The sequence below is a fragment of the Triturus cristatus genome, chromosome 9 (genome assembly GCF_964204655.1).
Source record: "Triturus cristatus chromosome 9, aTriCri1.1, whole genome shotgun sequence".
NCBI lineage: Eukaryota > Metazoa > Chordata > Amphibia > Caudata > Salamandridae > Triturus > Triturus cristatus.
The window spans coordinates 193,356,225-193,376,752 of NC_140592.1; positions in this window are offsets into that span (position 1 = coordinate 193,356,225).

Consider the following 20,528-nt stretch of genomic DNA (forward strand, 5'->3'; position numbering starts at 1 on the left):
GAATTGAATGGCCTGCCGAACCCTGTCCAGGAAATGCACCACTCTCTCGCTGCCCTGGAATCTAAGATAAAGACACTGGAAATGTGAGCTGAGGACAGTGAAGGGAGGTCGCGTCGGATTTACATCCGAGTAGTCAGGATTCCAGAAAAAACAGAGGGGCAAGCATGGTCCGCTACTTGGAGGACTGGCTCCCTTCTGAGGTGGCTCCAATGGGACTATCCCCCTTTTACGCCTTGGAACGGGTGCACAAAGTTCCAGCTAAACCAACGAAACCAGGGGCTCCTCCCTGTCCTGTTGTGGCCAGACTTCTACACTTTCGGGACAGAGACCACATTTTGCAAAGTGCCCGCCAAAAACAGGACCTGCGCATTGATTATAGCACCATCATAATTTTCCCGGATTTCACAAGGGAGGTACAAAGCAGTAGAGCATCCTTCGCTGCTGTCAAGGCTAAACTACGCAAAATGAACCTGCCCTATACCATGATATTTCCCGCTCGGCTTCGAGTGGAAGATCCAACAGGAAGTAGTTTTTTCAACACGCCACAAGACGCTTGGGACTGGCTTGACACCCGTGGTTCGGGGGGTCATCATACTTCAGCGCCTGGGACCCCACAGCACAGTCCTCGCAGCTGTAGGACTGGAACCAAGACTCCTTCGCCTAGAGAACTTAGTCTTGAATGTTGCAAGGCACTTCAGGCGGTGATATCACACAGTCAAAAAAGCCCTGGTACTCGTCTAAGTGGGAGTGGTCACCACACTGGTAGATCAGAGACCTCACCAGACCGCAGCGATAATGACAGTCTCGGAGCGGGCATGCCAGGGGTCACGCCTCAAACAGCTGATGATCTCATGTGACGACCTTGAGATGACTCTCAACGTGGAAGCTTTGCGGGGCCTCCCATCCTTATGCTAATGATGCAGTGACAGTGTACCTATGCCTTCCCTGCATTGCCTTATGAGGAACATCCAGCTAGGAAAGGGGCTTTTTGGCAGGAGCAGTTACGGGTAAGCGGCACTATGGGGAGCTCATCATGGCTTTTGTCGAGTGACCACCCCTTCCGCTGTTACTGAACGATGGCTTGTTTAACTGTGGTTTGGATGGGAATTTTTGGCCTGATACCTGTCCTGGGGAAGGGGAGTTGGGATTGTTTTTATAGTTGGGATTTTTTAAGGGGGCCCAGGCGTGTCACAGGGATAAGGTTTTTTTAAGGTTTGTAACCATAGGCCACAACAATGGGATCCCCATTAGGCTTTGACTTGTCTCTGGTGGAATGGGAGGGGCATGCAATCTATGGTCAGTCACCACAAAATTCATTCTTATTTGATCCGCAGAGGCATACAGATTGCATTCCTCCAAGAAACTCACATGTTAGAAAAAGAAGGCAAGGTGCTGCAACGCCACTGGAGGGGTCAGGCTTACTACACCACATACTCCACCTTTGCGAGAAGAGCATTGTTATGGATACGGGCTGGTGTTCCATTCCAATGCACGACACAACTGATTGACCCAGAGGGCAGGTATGTGGTGGTGTCGGGGAGGCTGGACGGAAGGGACCTTCTCTCTTCTATCAGGGAAGCTGGCGACCGTCCTCACGGGGCTGATGTTGTTGGGGTGCGACTTTAATTGTACCTCTGATGTTGCCCTTGACAGCTCTCACCCTCCACTCCCTAATGCACTTGCACAACTCATGCCGTAGCTGGCAACAGAAATGGGGATACCTGGAGGGCACAACAACCCATGGCCCGAGATTACTCCTTCTTCTTGGCCCTCCACGAACTACATGTCAGCCTAGATGCCATTCTTAGCGGCAGCGAATACCTTACCAGTATATTATCAGACCACAACCCTGTCCTGGTACAGTTACAATGGCCATGCGTGGGCCCAAAAATCCCCACCTGGCGCCTGTGCCCGGAGACCCTAGACGACCAAGCTTTCCACACCACAATAGGTACAGCTATCGCTAACTATTTCCAAGACAACGGGGGTACAGCCACATCCTCCCTCGTGGAATGGGACACCTGGAAAACGGTCCTTAGGGGGAGGTGCATTTCTGAGATGGTTGGGGTTAGGAAAACTCTCCTCCAAGAGATAAAAAGAGATGACAAGCGACTGCGGGCCCTAGAAAAAGATAGACCCAAAAATCCAGCCAAGCAACAGGAGCTACTAGAAGCCAGGGAGGTGGTAGCCATGCAGGTAGAGTGGCTGCAATGCTTTGATTACAAACATTACATAACTCGAGCACACTTGGAGAGGGATACATCAGGGGCCCTTTTGGCCTGGTTAGCAAACCCGGCTAGGCGGGGATCAGTCATATTGGAGATCAGAGACCAGAATAGGGTAGCCAGATACGACCAACAAGGGATCAATGACCTATTCTTAGAATATTATACTGAGCTGTATTGAAGTCAGTTGTCCACAACGGATGAGGAACTGCAGGGGTTCACACAAGGGGTTGACCTACCTGTACTAGACGAGGACACAGCAACCTCGCTAGGATGAGAGATCGAAATAAGAGAGGTGCGTGGAGCTATCAAGAGTATGGCCCGTAATAAAATGCCAGGTACCGATGGCTTACCGATAGAATTTTACCTCGCATAAATTGACCTCTTGGCTCCCAAACTCGTACAATTAATTAAAGAGAATTGGCAAACTCCCTGTCTCCACTAGGGAAGCAATAACAGATTTGAAAAGCGTTATCTCCCGCAGGAGTAAAGTCTCTTACTCAGCACTCCGTGGTTTGTGGATTTTCAAATAATTGTGCACAGAAAATACGTTGTGTGTTTATGAATAATATCTTTAATTTTCTTTAGATCCTTTTTACAATTGTTTTCCCATGGTATTTATACTATTATTCTCATAGTATTCAATCTGTGTTATTATTAACAGTCATCTTTTTTCAGCCCTATGCATTTCGGGCAAACCCTTCATCAGGGGACTTAATTTCTTTCTAGTGAATTTCTTCAAGCTCCAAGTTGAATGCCATGGTTCATGACCGTTACATTCAAAATAATGGCTGGACGTTAAAAATGTTCTCTCACAGAGTTTAACCGGATTCTGTAGATGAAGTACCCATGGGTACTTCATCTACGGAATCCGGTTAAACTCTTGAAGAAATTCATTAGAAAGAAATTAAGTCCCCTGATGAAGGGTTTGCCCGAAATGCATAGGGCTGAAAAAAGATGACTGTTAATAATAACATGGATTGAATACTATGAGAATAATAGTATAAATACCATGGGAAAACAATTGTAAAAAGGATCTAAAGAAAATGAAAGATATTATTCATAAACACACAACGTATTTTCTGTGCACAATTATTTGAAAATCCACAAACCACGGAGTGCTGAGTAAGAGACGTTACTCCCGCGGAAGATAACGCTTTTCAAATCTGTTATTGCTTCGCCCTTACGCCCAGGAGGGTGTTACTTACCAGGCACCCTAAATAAGCTCAAGTTTGATTACGTATTTACAAGGAGTGCGAGGATCCACTTTCCATCTGGATTTCTTTCACTAGGGAAGCGATCATCATCCCTCTGCAAGCAGGCGTGGGACAAAACTTCGTACCGCCCCTTGTCCATGCTCAATCTCGATTATAAAATACTGAGTAAAATCTTGGCCTCCCGTTTGCTCCCTCACATGACCACCCTCATATATGAAGACCAATCCGGGTTCATCCCCTCTAAAAACACAGCGATCAATGTCAGAAGGCTCATGTGCATCCTGGAAGCAGACACTTACCACGTGTATGCTGCCACGATATTCTCGGCAGACATAGAGAAAGCCTTCAACAGTCTTGTGTGGGCTTTCCTATTTCATGTGATTCAGAAAATGGGACTGTGGGATGGCTTTGTGAACTGGACGGCTCTCTTATATACTGACTCCACTGCCAGAATTAAAACTGGGGGGATAATCTCTGATGCTTGCAGGGTAGGGTGGGGCAAGTGCCCGGGTTGCCTCCTCTCCCCATCATTATTCGCGCTGTCGAAGGAGCCCTTGGCAGCACATGCGAGATCAGGGCGGCTGAACCGGGGGCTCGATATCCATGGCCAGGTTCATCATATTGCATTATATGCTGATGACCTTTTACTGTTCCTTGCTGACTCGGAAGTGGAACTCTTGGGGCGAAGAACTTACTCCACGCCCTTAGCAGAGTGGCAGAACTGAAGGTGAACTGGTTGAAATCCTGCCTGTTCCCGGCACGCTGGAATAGGGTAGGCCCGCAACACACAGAGGGGGTGCCCTGGAAAGACAGATGTCTCCCCTATCTGGGTACTCAGATTTACCACAAGCAAGAGGACATTCTTGAGGGTAATATTGGGAAGGCCATCAGAGGGGCAAAAGCAAACTTCGAATTCTGGGGATCTCTACCGCTGTCAGTAGCGGGCCGAGCGGCCCTTCTTAAAATGATAACCCTCCAGCTACTCTTATATTACTTTGGGACCCTACCGGTCTGGATCCCAGCAACGTGCTTCAAGCAGCTCCTTTCAATGATCACGGCCTTCCTTTGGGGCAAGGGCAAACGTAGGGTGGTGCTTAGCACACTCATGCGGCCAAAGGCAGTGAGTGGCCTGGCGGTCCCCAACTACAAAACCTATTATTTGGCAGCACAGTTTCAATGGCTTACGCAGTGGGTAGCGAAGGCAACAATGGGATATAATGAGCGTAGAGAGTATTTCGGAACCCTGATGTTGCTGTCCCGCATTGTACTGAGGCTCCTGGTTAACGCTGCGACCCTTACCCTGGAACTCGCCACCGCATGAAAATGTTGGCATAGATATTTGTGCAGAGCCTCTATTAAACACCCCTACATGCCGTAAATACCGTTGATAATGTGTAGGGCCCTGCCACATGGTGGTACTTAGCAGATATTGGAAGCTTCGGCAGAGCAGGGGTTGCCTACCATAGGAGAGCTCTATGAGGAGGGCGCCATGGTCCCGTTTAATGACCTGCAAACCCGCTTTGATTTACCCGGGGTTGATTTCCTACAGTACACGGCCCTCACTGTGGCTATCAAGAAGCACTGTGGCAGGGGACTTACAGAACCGCCAACTTCCATGGGCTGCCAATACGTAGTGTTGACGGCAGGCATTTTTAAATCAGTGACGTGCCTTTATCGGCGCATGATGCTGGAGTCCTTACTCCCCCTATCTGTCCTGAAGCTCAAATGGGAAGATGATATGGGGAGGGATATCCCGGATAAGGCGTGGGGAGAGCTAGTCGAGAGAGCTTGGAAGAGCACGAGAAATGCAAGGTTTCAGCTAGTGCATTTCCATATTTTACACAGAGCAAACCTTACCCCAGCAAAACTACATGCATACTTCCCAAACCAATCAGCGGCCTGCCCGAGATGTAACGCAGACAGCACAGATTTCAAACATATGTTATGGGGTTGCCCATGCCTAGACAGTTACTGGGAGAAGATAACGACATCACTATCAGAGCTCACGGACAGGGACCTGGATCCAACCATGGCTCATTGTATCTTGCTCTGGTTTCCACACGCGTCCAAAAACAAAATTACTAGCAAATTTATAGACCTGGGTCTGCTCCTGGCAAAACGGAACATCACCACCCATTGGATGGCAAAACAGGTCTCTAGCATAGCAAAGTGGAAGGCAGAATTCCTAAATTGGGTGGAATGTGAGGGAGTGGTTAGGTTACAAATAGCGAAGAGACTTGAGAGTGAAAAGGCCCTAGATCGGGCGAGAGCATGGGAAGAGCTCGTAATGGCACTTAAATCTCCCGACACGGAAGGAGACAACGCACCTGTAGGTGACCCTGGGGCAGCTATGGACTAGCACATAAGCAGCTCTAGGATCACATAGATCTGAGGCCTCACGCGTAATAGTGGTGCTCGCCAAACACGTCAGGGTCACCCAGGGGCAGCAGCCTCCAATACAAATTAGTCGCCCCACGGAGATAACAGTTCCATTGGCTTAATACAGCCTGCACTTAAATGACACGCCTGGGGGGTGGGGGGAGAAGGGTGGGAGGCTAGTTGGAGATGGGAATTTTCACTGGTTGCAAATATCTAACGTGATGACAGTATGCAATGCCTTAATAGTCGATCTGGATATCCTACGGTATTCAGCTATGCCATAAATAACTTGATTTGCACTGTGATTTTGCTACCTGTCTGGGGTATGTAACTGAAACCCCTTCTTTGGTTGTTTGGAAAATCAATAAAAATTGTCTAAAAAAAATAATAATAATCAGTATCTCTGTGCAGCAATGTTTGGCGCACGCATGCGCCGGGAGTCACCCTGCACATGTAACGCATTCCTGCCACCATCTTTGAATTGGTGGCAACCCTCAAACATCGGACCTTCTTAGTACGCCCAGTTGTGCAGTCTTCTTGGGAGTTCACTGTCAGAGTGAGCTTGCATAATTTTCTTACACATGTTCAGTCTTCAAAGGGGAAAAATAAAAAGAAAGGTACTTTTAAGCATTTTTTCGACGGTCTCAGGTCTTCTGTACTGTCCAAGATGTGTTCTTTTTAAACTCACCCTGCAAGAGGAGCCAAGAGGGTGATGTTTCACGCTATTCTAAGTAAAGTTCGGGTCTGCCTTTCTTCACAAGTGTGAAGTAATTAATTTTATTTTTTTGTCATTTGGTAAGTGCTGTCTCAAATGTCGTGGTCTTTATTTCAACTGCAGTGATCCCCAACTTTATAGAGGTGTTTGTTGAGGCCAATACGTATGGGCCCAATAAGGCTGTGTTCATCCCGGTTTTCAACGGTAAAGACTTGTGGGGAAATGTGATGTTAAAGAATGTTGTTTATTTCAAAGTGCAGTAAATGTTCAAAACTCTAGAGTGGTCTCAGGCGAGAGATCGCTCACCGGGGTGTTCACATGTCCTTCCTCAGGGTTGCTTATTTTTCTATTTTCAATGTCTTGCTTCACCCTGCTGTGGTGGCGATTATTTTATGATGACTTTTTGTCTAAGGTCCTATGCTTAACTGTTGTTTTCTCGTTTTACTCTATTTTTACTCCTTGCAAGTTTAGCTGAGGTCATGAGAGTACTCATTGTACGTAGATGGTGTTACGTACTTGTTAGTATGGAATATGTCTCTTTACATCACGGATTTTACTTCGCGATGAAAACACAACGCGGTCATTACAACAACCGCGTTGTCAAAACGGACTACCATTACAACGCAAGTCGTTACATTGACTTGCGCTAGATGGCGCGCTGGACTTAGGAATAGTATGATTTACTATTCCAACTCCAGTTTGTGCAACGCTAGGGAAAGTGTTGGAATAGTAAATCATACTATTCCGTATCCTAGAGCGCCATCTAGCGCAAGTCGTTGTAACGGCTTGCGTAGTAATGGCACTGCGTTGTAACAACGCGGTCCTTGTAACGACCGCGTTGTGTTTGCACGCGGTGTAAAACCCGCGTTGTAAACATTGATTCCCGTTAGTATGCAGCCATGGTGTTTGAGTTGTGGTTTTTTTATGTGTACACCTACCTTTATTTGTTTTGAATGCCGGTGCAGCATTACTACCCACAGTGGAGTTTGTGGGATGATGCAGCAATATCATCCATTTTTGATGTATGTTTCTGATCATTTGGTTTGAAGGTGTTGTGTTTTCAGAAGTTCAGTCCACTCTTACTTCAGGTAAGGGTGAAGGGCAGTGGAGATGCAGAATTTTGTTAGTGTTGTGTGGCAATGTGAAGCCACAGCACTTGGGTTTTTAGTGTTTTTCCACCTAGCCTATGGGGTTAGGGTGAAGGGCAGAGAGTGAGAGTGTTTTTGGGGTGTGAATGTTTTATTACTGGTGATTGCTGTTTCTATTTCACCACTAGATTGGGTGTAGAGTTGTGTAGTTCTTTCTTGGTTCAGTGGACTGCTTTTCCACCTTTACCACAGGTTCAGGTGAAGGGCATTTAGATGTCGCATGGTTCATGTGTGGTGCGTTTCACACATACTTTTTTTGGATGGTTCCCTACCATGTCCTGTGATTGGTTCCCTTTGTACCACTTGTGTGATAGCCTGGCCAGCTGGCATGTTTGTAGTATTAGGGTTTGGTTTGTCGTTTTTGTTTGGTGTGGTAGTGTGTGTGTGTCCTTCGTTTGGTTAGAAAGGGAGATGATGTGAGTGTATTCTCTTTACCTTTCACTGTGTTTTCTTTGCTTGTTGCATTTTATATTTTTTGTGCATGGAATTTTTTCATCTGTAGTTTCATGCATTCACATTAGTCCTTTGCTACATTGCGTATGTGCTTGCAATTGTTCTAATGCTAATCTTTTACCTACATTAGCTCTAATGTCATTCTTTTGTATGCATTAGTTTGTATGACATTCTTTCCAGAGTTCCATTGTCATTTGTATGAAGAAAGGAGATGTGTTATATCTGCTGCTCAGCCAGTGTGACTGTGGTGGTGGAATGTTAGTGTGAAAGTTGGCTGTGTAATGTTGGTGAGTGAGGGAGTCAGTTGGAGGATGGGCTGAGCAGCAGGAAGGCTGCTCCTGGTTCGGTTCCACATTGTAACATCTATGCTGAATAAATCAACCATCTTAATATCTACATGGATCAGGCATGCTTTATTACAACTCCCACCCTTGTACATAGGAGGCAGCTTCAAAATCAATGGGTGGTTTGGTGGAACGCCCACCGCAATACCCATTGCCCAGCCCTTTCACTCCAGGCATAGCGTGAAAGGGGGCCTTATTTACAAGGCAGCGTTAAGGCACATTAAGTGGCTTAACACTGCCTTGTAAATAAGGCAAGGCCCTATCTCCACAGGGAATCGGAAAATCAGAAAAAGTGAAGTTCCTGTGGTGGTAGCAGCTTGTACATATGCCCCTCAGTTACCAAACAGCCTCAAGTGCGATTCGGCAATAACCATGTCATCACACCTACTGTTATCAGGTGCATACCACCAGCAACTATATGGTGTATGTCATGGGTTGTCAACGATGCCACTAGCAAGCGTAACACGGTGTGTCCTTAAATTGTCAGCATACTGCAAGTAAGTAAAAGATGCGCAGAAACCACTCCGATCTAGCACAACACCAACCATGCCCTGTAACCATAGCAGCACTCGGTGAGTGACTGCATGGGTTATTTGGTCACCCACAAAGCTGCTCCCAAGTATATGGTCCAGCACTAATATTACTTGAAACATGTGCAAAGTGCATCCTCTCAAGTCCATTGAGATGTTTACGTCATTTTCGCAGTAAGTTTCTCTTTTCCCCTATAAAGAACGCAGAAGCTCCGCAACGAAGCGCAGAATCTCATTAATATCTCAGTTCTCTACTTGATTGTTTATGAGTTTCATGTATCGTGAACACATTTCCTAGGTCACTTGGTAGCATTCAGATATGAGCTCGCCAGACACGATACCTCATTCTGGGAGTGAAAAAGATGGCAAGGCTGGTCATAATGTTCATGGTAGTGATTTGAGGGCTAGCTACCAGGGTGAAGTGGCAGTCACAAATTAAAGTTTAAGCAGGACTCCAGTTAAACAGAGCCTAGCTTTGTATTCTCTGGAGTGTAGAATTCTTGCATGCTCTAAACGAACGCATTGTCTGTAGTAGCCTAACTTGGGCAATAGGATGTCTCTACTCAGCTCCATCACATGTTGACCACCATTAGGTACATGCTGTTAGTTTGTACAACCACTGAGATCTAGAGAGACATTGTTAGACCTGACTGAACCAAATAACAAGGTTCTTCATTTTCTTTGTGTTGTGGTGTTCCAGTATTGTGTCGTTTACACCGTATTTCTTTTGCTTTTTAATTAAACTATTCCAAAACGGAACCATTTGTGAATGTTAGTAGGGATGAATGGTGCACCCATCGGGAGTTTTCTGAGATTTGTAAAGCATAGGCACTTATGTGTATAAATTATTTAATTTCTAAAATTATTTAATACAGATTAATGTATGACCACGGCGAAGATTAGTAATTCAAATTGCACTGGGAGGTTGTCACCTATTGGCAAACGCATGTGAAAAAATCTCGTCCAATTTTGATCAATTCGCCAGTTTTTCAGCTTGGTTATTTTTTGGCAATAAACTATGCAGCTTACTGACAAACAAGTACAAATTCAACTCTGTCCCCAACATTAAATAGTCAACCTTATAAACATTATGTAATTTGTATCTGCTAATGTGTCTTATATAGATTTAACCTTGACCCCTCCATACCTCTAAGGCTTCAGATCTCTAAATAAAATGCCCTGTTATAGGTTTTTTTCTTTTCTTTTTGCTTTTATGCCATTCTCCTGGGACTTCACAGCGTAATGATAATTTTGATCTTGGGTTTACATTTCTTTTTTGTTTATCGGGTTTCTATTCAATAAGTAAGTTAGTTGTGGATGAGGGCGTGGTGGAAAGCATTAGAGCAAGAGAATTACGACTTCTGTGGGACTTTTTCACTTTTGCAACTCACCTGTTTTTATTAAAACCTTCTTCCTGGTAACACATTTTCCAAATGCAAGTAAATGGGACTACATAACCCAATAACTGCAAAATAACACACAGTGTTATCTGCAACAGTAACAGTAGGAAAATGCCCCTTTTGCGGGATCCTCCCTACTTTTTGATATATTTTATTGCTGCTGTCGAGTGCCCTGGCCATGTGCTCTGAACCCTAAAAACATGCCGGATTGGTATAGACCCAATTGGCATATTCAACTTATCTATAAGTCCCAAGTATTATGTATGAAGTGGCATATTCTCAAGGACTTATTGCTGAGTTATCGGCACTTTAGCACAGCAAAAGTGTGGATCGATTTATCTCCCCAATCTCAAGCTGGTGTAAACGGCTGATATCGCCAGTTTTCCAGCGATAGCTTCTGCAAAAAACTTCGCCACGGATGAAAGCGACAACTAACGCTAATGATACACAGAGTAGGCGTTCCTGTACAAAAACACATGAAAACACCACTTTGCGATATTCTCAATGACCAGCCAGATCTGCGATGCGATCCAAAAACAGGCGATAAGGCGCGTTAGCAGCAGGGATTTAACACCTGCCTTTCACTGGTGTTAAGCAGGACGACTACCTGCAGTATGAAAGGGAGCCCAGCCCAGAACCACATCTGAAGACCAGCACATGTCATAGAGACACTGATCATGTAGCTCGGAGACCCAAGAGGTCCACAACACCCACCGCCACCACCCCCAGGCCCCCCACCCCGGACAACTCCCCTGCACTACCACCGAGGCAGCGCAGAACAGGACAGCGGACATTCCTAAAACGCACCAGCCTCAGAGACTCAACGCCAGAGGAAGTCATTGCCCACGCCAGAGGAAGTCATTGCCCACTACAGGCACAAAAGGACAACCATCCTGCGCATCCTAACCCACATTGCCCACAGGCTGACAGTACCAACACAGTGGACAAGCAACATCCCTCCGCAGACAAAGCTGTTGGCTGTGCTGCACCTGTTGGCCCCTGGTACCTCCCAACCAACAACTGCCAGAGTCGGAGCAGTCTCAAGGCCAGCCCTATCAAACTTCCTCACACATGTCTTGGCTGCATTTCCACAATAGCAACGGCGGGCCCCTGTATCTGCACCACACAACAGTTCCAATTCGTAGTGTTCCAGCACAACCAACCCCAACGCCAGCCATTGCCAGACGCCTCTGTGCCCCAGATACAAGATTGTATGAACTGAAATGAAGACAAGTAGTCAACAGTAGTGCAAAAACAGTCCTTTATTACAAATACACAAAGAAACAATACGAAAAGCACAGCCAACACCCAATGGGGAACTTCATCAGGGCAACGTGTGGATTCAAGTAACTGCATATGCTGCGGGAACTTGCCAATACAAATCCATACTCCGGAAGTCAGTATTCAGAAACCTGTTGGACAAATGGTGACAATGGTCAAGCGTCCGTATAGTCACAAACCTAATCTGGTACAGTGTATAGCACTTGGACAAACCGGAATGCTTACAGGAAAGACAAATCCTGCACAAAAAGACCGTAACAGAAGTACGTGTGGTCATATCCTTCGTAGGAAAGAAAAGGAAGGTTACGGTCACAAGAACTTCTGTTACGGTCTCATGATGCAGGATTTCTCATACCTGTAAGCATCACGGTTTGTATCAGCTTAATACCCCTGCACCTTCACTCCCCCACCCAGCCACGAGGGTGCCGCCATGACCAGAGGTGCCTACGCAATCCTGTGTGCCTGCTGCTCCCCAGACCGAACTGCCGCCCAGCGATGACTGCCTGCCCCTGCGCACCCAGGCCTCAATGCTCACCTGCTGCAACCGGCATGTCTCCAAGAGGGCCAACCACGTGCCGGTGCAACCTCCTCAGCCGATCTCTGGATTCTGCACCACAGGCCCCCAGCGCACCCTGCTGCATCGCACCGTGGAGTCATGTCTGTGCAGGCTGCTGACTTCGGCGCACACTGCGGTCCAGCTGGGCTAACAATTCAAATCGAATCTTGATTGGAAGGACGGCGTATCGAGGCCTACGCATCATCACAGGCTGCACACCCGCTCAGCTCTGGTGCCACTAACTCAGTGCACCGCAAGTCATCCCCACATGGCGGTAGGCCAGTGCCGGCCAAAGTGCCTCAGCTGCCACCAACTTTGTGCACCGCAAGTCTCTGTCTAGTGGCGGTATGCCCATGCCGGCCAAAGTGCCTCGGCTGCCACCAACTCTGTGCACCACAAGTCATGGGCCCTTTATGATTGAGTCTCGTGGTGCGGACGCCATCATGTCACCTCCGGCAGTGGGGAATGTGATGTGGTAGGGCCCTAGTCCCTCATGCATAAATAATGACCACACGGACACACTCAGATAGATAGTGGAAATGGCCTCGAGCACATGCGCCCGGCCCCTTTTATTGGGAGGGTCACATGTCCTTTGACGCCTGTGCTGGATGGGTGTGGTGTGGGTGTAAACCAGCCCTCAGGGAGTGGCTGTGGCATGCTGACAACGAGACCTGTGATCAGCAGATCACTACAGGGAAGACCTGGGACATGTAGCATTGTCGTCCCCCCGTAAGCATAAGTGGAGTGGGCTGGCCTGGCGTATGCCAGTCAGGTGTAGGGGTGTGAAAAATGACCCCGGGGCTCTGGGCATGGTTCCGTTCTGGGCTGGAAAAGGAAGTAACTAATGCAAGTGTCTCTGTTGCAGTGTCGGCACCACCCGGACCGCAATCGGTAATGTTGCACCCTGTGACTCAAGTCCCACAACATGGACAACATGGACGTAAGGGGGAATCACTGACCCTACATTCATCCATACTTTCATACTTGAATGATCATAGACATGACACATCTGTGTGAATTTGAATGTTTAATGCACATTCAGTGGAGTGTTGTAGCTGGAGCAGTACAGGGCCATGCAAACCCTACTTTACATTGTTGGCCCATGGAGGGCCAGCCAGCGTACTTCAGGGAATGATAAGTACATCGGAAGAGTTCAGTCCACAGTCTGATAGCTGTGTCATTGGTGACCAAACCGAAAATGGCAGTCCATGTCGAGGTCCAAGGTGAGTGTCGCAGAGTGCATAGAGGTACAGTGGAAGGTGATGATGCAGAGGGCAGAATCAAGCAGAAACAGGCCATATGGCAGAGATGAATGCTACTGCTTCCTTCTTACCAGTAAGGCAGAATCATCCGCATCTTCGTCCTCTGATGTTTCATGTGCCTCACATGTGGGTGGTGGTGTCCTGTCTCCAGCACTGTGTGGCACTGACACATCAGGGGGCGGAGATGTGGATGTCAAAGTAGCAGCAGCATTCATCTGCGCTAGGCCTTGTGGCAGCAATGCCATGATGAGATCCCAGCTACATCACGCTGGTGTGCAGCTGTGGCAGCCATTCTTTCTACATGCACCCGCTCCATGTTCTCCATGGTCCTCCGCATGTGTTCCAACGCCCGGATGACACAGCTGGAGCAACTCTGACTAGACAGTTGTCCTTGTCTCTGAGTCAGGACTCCAGCGATGTCATCCATGGATCGTTGGAGAGCATGGAGCGGACTGTGGGTGTCCGTTAGGGACTGTAAGTGGTCCCTGATGGGACTTAGACACCCACATATGGCATATGGTTTGGCTGCCATGAGGTCGAACCCCACCGCACCTGATCAGCCATCTTCTCCTGGCACCCTAACACACGTTGTTGGAAGGCCATGTTTTGTTTGTGTGGGTCCTGGGAGACAGCCGTGGTGGTTGGTGCTCCCTGCTGTGTGGTCTGTGCAGGGGGTGATGCCTCATGGATGTCGCTGGGCTTCCCTGCTCCTGGAGGTGAAGTGCCAATGCTGTCCATGAGCTCTTGGAGGGCGTCAGTGTAGAAGGTGGGGAGGTCCTCTTCGTCATCAGTGAAGAGTTGTTGGGTCTGCTCTGCAGTGGGTGTTGATTCTCCCTCTGCAATGTGAAGGGGAGATGCAGTTTAACATTGTGTTCAAATGATTGTTGACGCATTGTACAAGTTTACATACAGACTGCATGGCAATGTACATTGTGACTCTTTGGGAGGAGCTGCCTATTTGGTTCAGAACAGTGGACATTTGACAACATCATGGATGTGTGTTTGTACTTGTACATCATCATCTCACAATTCCCTGCTATGCCAAATGTGATTGGCCAGTTTCTACACGCAAACGGCAGCAGTTGTGTCCTCTGTTCTGTTGCGAACGTCTTGCAGTTTGTACCACATTGTTGTCAATGTTGATGTGCTCTGCTTCTTATGTGTGTGTGCTGCATTGTGGGAGAGACGCCACCGCAGCTCTGATTTTGCCGGCCCTTATCCCTTTCAGGTGGTGTGCCTTTCAATTCTGTGCTTATGCAGTGCTGAGATGTTGCAGACTTGGGTAAATTGGGCTCCTGGTGGGAGTCGGGACTCTTGAGCATGGTTTGTCTATAGATGTCTTGTTGACGTCAGGGGTTGTTTGTGCTCGTGGATGTGTCAGCGTGTGACCTGCTCCTTTATGGATGCGGTCCACACTCATCCACCTCAGTGTTGTGGCGTGCACCATCTCATGATAATTGGACGGCAGCCATGCTAATCGTCATGCAGTGTCACTTGCATTGTCAGTGTGGGTCATGGACCCGCAGCTTTGCTGGGTTCAGCATATGTGCATGGGTTTGTTGTGAGATTAGTGATGTGTGGGGAGGGCCCCCTCTGGGCACATAGTCGACGGGATCCTACTTGCAGTTTCTAGGTGTACTGCATTGTGCCAAGGGGATCAGGGACATGCCCCTGAGTCATTGTGGGTGTGCATTGGGCTATGCTTGAATGTGCATGTGTGCCATTGTGCCCATCTTCCCCGTCCCCTCAGTCCCTGGTCATTACTCACCCTCTTGCTGTTGTGTCGGCTCCTGTCAAGCAGTGTCCGGTTCCCCAACTCCTGCCACCATCTCCACACTGATGATTGTGGACACCATTTCCTCCATCTCGTCCAGCTCCTCCTGTGGCACTGGACTCCCACCTCCAGTCTGCATTGCTGCCTTCTGGTTGTTGCCGAGTTTCTGCTTGGTTTTGCGCTTCACATCATTCCAGCGCCTCTTGACATCTTCCATTGTCCTCCTCAGCACTCCGATTGCATTCACCTTGGCCACAATGGACTGCCATATTCAATTTTTTGTCCCCAATGACACATTGGAGGTGACAAACAGTTGTTGATGGTATTTTATCACCTCCGTTGTCAGGATCCTGTTTTCCTGTGGACTGAACCGCGTCTTCCTCTTCTTCTTGTCCTTGCCCTTTCATGACCCAGAGGTCCCGGCCTGGTCTTCAGGGGGGCTTGTGGGGTTTTGGTCGTCCTCTGTTCCTGCTTCGGGTACCTCCATTGTGCTTTATAGTTGTTTTGTTTGTGTTTTTTTACCTCCTTTTATTGTGATTTTTCCCGCCTGACATGTGTGAATTTCAGGCCTGACACAGCTTATTGCTGATTTTGTGATCGCGGTTGGGTCCATCGTAACTTTTTTCGCGTTTGGATTTGGATTTTTATTGCCGTCCCGGTAATGTTATCACGGACATTTGACGCGTTATCGGGTAACTATCGGATATTACCGCCGTGTTGAGAATGCAACGTTAACACAGAGTTATTTTCCTGTGATAGACGGCGATATGTAAAATTGCGTTAGCCTTTTTTGGCGATGATTATCGTACACTCTTGAGAACATCCCCCCAAGTGTACCCAGGGCCAATAAGTTTAATGTCACTATTGGACTGCAGTCCTCTTTGTGTCACCCACCACTGTGACATTACGAAAATGACAGCAAGCCTACCATTGTAGCCTTTACAAAACAATGGGATTACTCACAGAGCCGAAGGACCTGGCTACAATGCAATACAGACAACAAAATGGTCCTATCAGATTATGCAAAACAAAGGACGAACAGATTTAATCAGCATATCCTGATCCTACACATGTAATCAATATCCTCCTATCCTAAGGGTGGGGGCAAATATAATTACTCAGAGGAGGAAGATTACACACAATTAATATCACACGCAGAAACACAATTGAATGCGCCAAATTTAAATTGTATATAAAGTCAATAGTATATATACATTAGTTACATTTGATTGTTCCTCCCCTAGGTGCAAAAAACCGCTATTGGATGTAATTGACAAGTCGGTTTGTTTCTTTGTCAAACTACTGCTCCCAAAACTATGTCCATAGCATGAGCTTCTAAGTAAAATTGTTGTGATACTCCAGTACGTAATAAAATAAGAATTAAAAAAACTAGCTATCGTCTTGATTATTTGACCTTTTTGGAGTAAGGAAGTTATGCGAGATTCTTTTTGAGAGTTATTGGAGATGAGGAACCGAAAAAAATAATGAACTCCTGAAATTTCTGGATTTTCTTAACATTAACTGGAGTTGGCCATTAAAGGACCACGGGTACCCTTGTGCTATCCAATGTGAGACCCTCTGGTGAAATTACAAACCTAAGGATTTTACATTTGTTAATGAAGTTCACATTTTTAGGTCTCGCCTGACCCAGCGCATGCGCTGGTCTGGCGAGACTTATTGAGAGGGCTCCAAAAAGTGCTACCAGGCCAGCCTAGTGCTACAGTGCATGTGTGCGGGCGCGCGCGCCGCACTTTACCGCAATTACTTTCACTTTCCCGGCCGCGCGGCCGCTTTGATGTGTGATCGTGATGCGATCACTTTCACTTTCGCGGCCGCTTTGCATAGCCAATAGGTCTCGCTTTTGGGACCTTTATCAGTATTTAGTTATGCAACTGTTGCATTGCTAAACACTTATAAGGTCCCAAAGGCGAGACCTATTGGCTATGCCAATGCTTGTTCTAATTTATCATACAGGTTATTTTCCCTCAGCGCTTGTAAGACCATTCTGACAATGTGTTCCACCTCATAAACTGAGTAAATCAGAATGCCCTAAATGTATAACACAGCAAAGACTTCAACAGATCCCTTCAATACAATGTTTATAAAGTGCAGGATATTAGCCAGGGTATTGCCTTGACTAAAGAGCATCACTTGGTATTAAAAGAGATCCAATTTAGTGTGAAACAGAGTTTTCCATACATCTCTTCCCCTAATTTAAATTAGATGATTAAGCTTGGAGGAATTTATGAAAGAGTTGACTCGAGCCAGGAGCCTGTGTATTAAAGGAAGATGATAGCGTTTTCTAATGATTTAATTATTTTTTGCCCTGTATGCTCTGCCATTTTTCATCACTCCTCTACTTTTTTGGGACAAAAACAAAGAGAAGGAAATTCTAGACTTGGAAGGCCTAATACAACGTTCGCTAGATATGTTTCTAAATAATACAGAAGTATTGTCTCCTTCTCTGAGAGAGAGTAAACCTGGCTTTACAGGAGAAGAGTTACAGTTTCAGTCAAATTCCAGATGAGGTAAAGTTTCTGACCTGAAACACAAGCAAACCTCTGGCAATGAGTCATGGGTAGCTCTAATAGCAGCTGTTAGTTGATAATTTGTGAATTTGTCTCGGGGGAAGGTCGGCATCCTGAAGTAGCAATTGTGGAGTTATTAATTTGATATCTGGATAGACAGATCCCATTGAAATCAGTTGCATATTGAATAATCGAGTACGAATGCCGGTATCTAGGGTAATGGGTAGCAAGTGTTGTCCTATGACTTGCACTGATGGGTAAACAGATGTTCTAATTTAGCTCTTTGTCTGAGTTCCCTCCAGGCCAACATCATACATGCCACTGTATCAATCTGCATTTTCAGGCATCTGGGGGTTTGGAAAAGCGCCACTGGTGGAGGGCATAGAGCAGCCAGATCGTGCTCAGGGACAGTATGGGCTTGGTATTGAGTCATGTAGAGCCAAAGGTTTAAAAAGTGCTCCTGCGCACTGTAGTAATAGAAATCCATATCCGGAGCTTCCAAACCCACTGTTCAAAAAGAAGCGTCCATATTTCCCAGGTGATCCAAGGTTGCCTTCCAGTCCATGCTACGAACACCAAACATGACCTGATCTGTCACCTAAAACAAAACGGTAGAGGCAGGCGAAAAATTTCTAAACAAGTACAAGAATATTGGGAGAATCACTATTTTTGCAATGGCCAAACTCTCCATTAAAGATGGAGGAAGCCTCCCCCAGCTCTCTAAATAGTCATCTAGCCACATCATCATGCATCCATAGTCACTCTTTCATAGTTCATCTGTGTCTCTACTAAGCGAAATCCCAAGGTTTTTTACTGGCCCCTCTACCCATTGGATCAGGCATTCGGGAGAATTGCGTGGTCATGTTTGTCAAGAGGAACAGTACAGATTTTGCCAAGTTTATAGTAATTTCTGATAAGCCCCCAAATCTCGTGAATTCCCTAATCAGCAGATCCAAATAGATCTGAATGTTTCCAATGTCGAGCGTGACATTGCAGCATACATGGAGCCCGCAATCCTGCAGGGGTGAATGTAAGGCTAAGTTTTGCATGATGCTAACGTAGACCAGCTGCAAGTGGCTCCATGGCTATCACAAACAAGATTGGGGACAAGGGGCACCCTTGACATGTCCCCCTCATCACAGTAAAGGGTGTCGTGATCGTCCCATTCACAGGTACATGGGCCATCTGTTGATTATATAGCAACCTGATAAATCGTAAAAAATGAGCCTTCACTCCCAGTAAAAAAATATGGCCGCTCTATGGAGTCAAATGCCTTAGTGGCGTCTAAAATTACAGCTACAGTGCCCATGGATGGCTTGATGGTGTAGAGCAGGACAAAAAAGGTTCGCATATTGTGCGAGGTGGATCTGCCGGCACCAATCCTGATTGATCTAGATGGACCATAGCTGGCAATAGCGGGAGTAGTCTTGTGGCAATTCATTTGGCCAATGTTTTATTGTTTGTGTTTATCAGCTACAGCGGGTGATATGAGTCACAGAGTCGGGGATCCTTGCCAGGTTTAAGAATTGTCACAATTAATGCCTCCCTCAAGGATGGTGGCAATACCCCTAGTGACAACGATTCCTCATACATCCCGAGGAGGTATGGTGCCATTAGGTGAGCATACTTCTTGTGGAATGCAGCCGTAAGGCAATCTAACCTTGGTGCCTTTTCAGCTGGCATTGCATTAAAGATACGGACCACATCCTCTACTGTAAAGGGTTCGTCAAGGTACCTCCGGTGGCCATCTTCCAGCCTCAACTGTATTGGGTCAAAGTAGTCCATTAGATCAGGGTTTGAGTTCTTTACAGTGACTGATATAGTGTGGAGAAAAAAGTGATTATCTCCTCCTGCACCACCTCATTTCTGATGTGTATGCAATGCTGTTCATCGTGTAGGTCTACTATGTAGTTTGTAGCCCAGGGTTTCCGATGCATCTTTGCCAGAGTTTTCCCTGCTCTCTCTCCCTCCCCATATCGCCATTCATGGGTTTGCTTACTCTGTGCTACCTCTTCAAATTTGATAAATTTGCCATGTCTAGCCGCTAATATAGTCGCGCTGCCCTCCGCAAAATAATGGAGTTCCAATTCTCCTATTTTCTTTTCCAACCTTGCCAACTCCCCTCGCAGTGCTCGGAGCTCTCCAGCCTGCTTCGTGTTACAGCTGCTGCGTAGTGCCACCTTAAACGCTTCCCAGAGTGTGGTTGCACCATCTTGGGTTTAATATTATGCTGAAAGTATCCCGCTATTACTGTCCTAATTTCTTCTTTGAACACTTGGTCACACAAGGTCCCCAGTGGAAATCTCTAGGCAAATGAGTACTAGAGACTGTCTGGTATTACTAATTCAAGCAGGACAGGGGCATGGTAGACAGTGTCCGAGGCAGGTGGGCAACTCTTCTGGCCCACACGTCAACATTGCGTGATGCCAACCAGTAGTTTATGCAGGACCATGTGGTGTGCGCAGATGCTATACATGTGCCTTTAGAAGCGTTTGGATGTTGGGAGCAGAAGATTTCAGTCAACTCACAGTAATCTATAATCATGTGCAGCTGGGCCGCTGCTCGAGGATATGGGTGCCTTGTTTCACCAGATCTATCCACATTCGAATTTAGGGCAACATAAAAATCTCTACCCAATATGATTGTTGTGCCAGGGCCCAAGGAGCTATCCAATTGCCACACCTCTCCAAAGAACTGGGGGTCGCCAACAATTAAG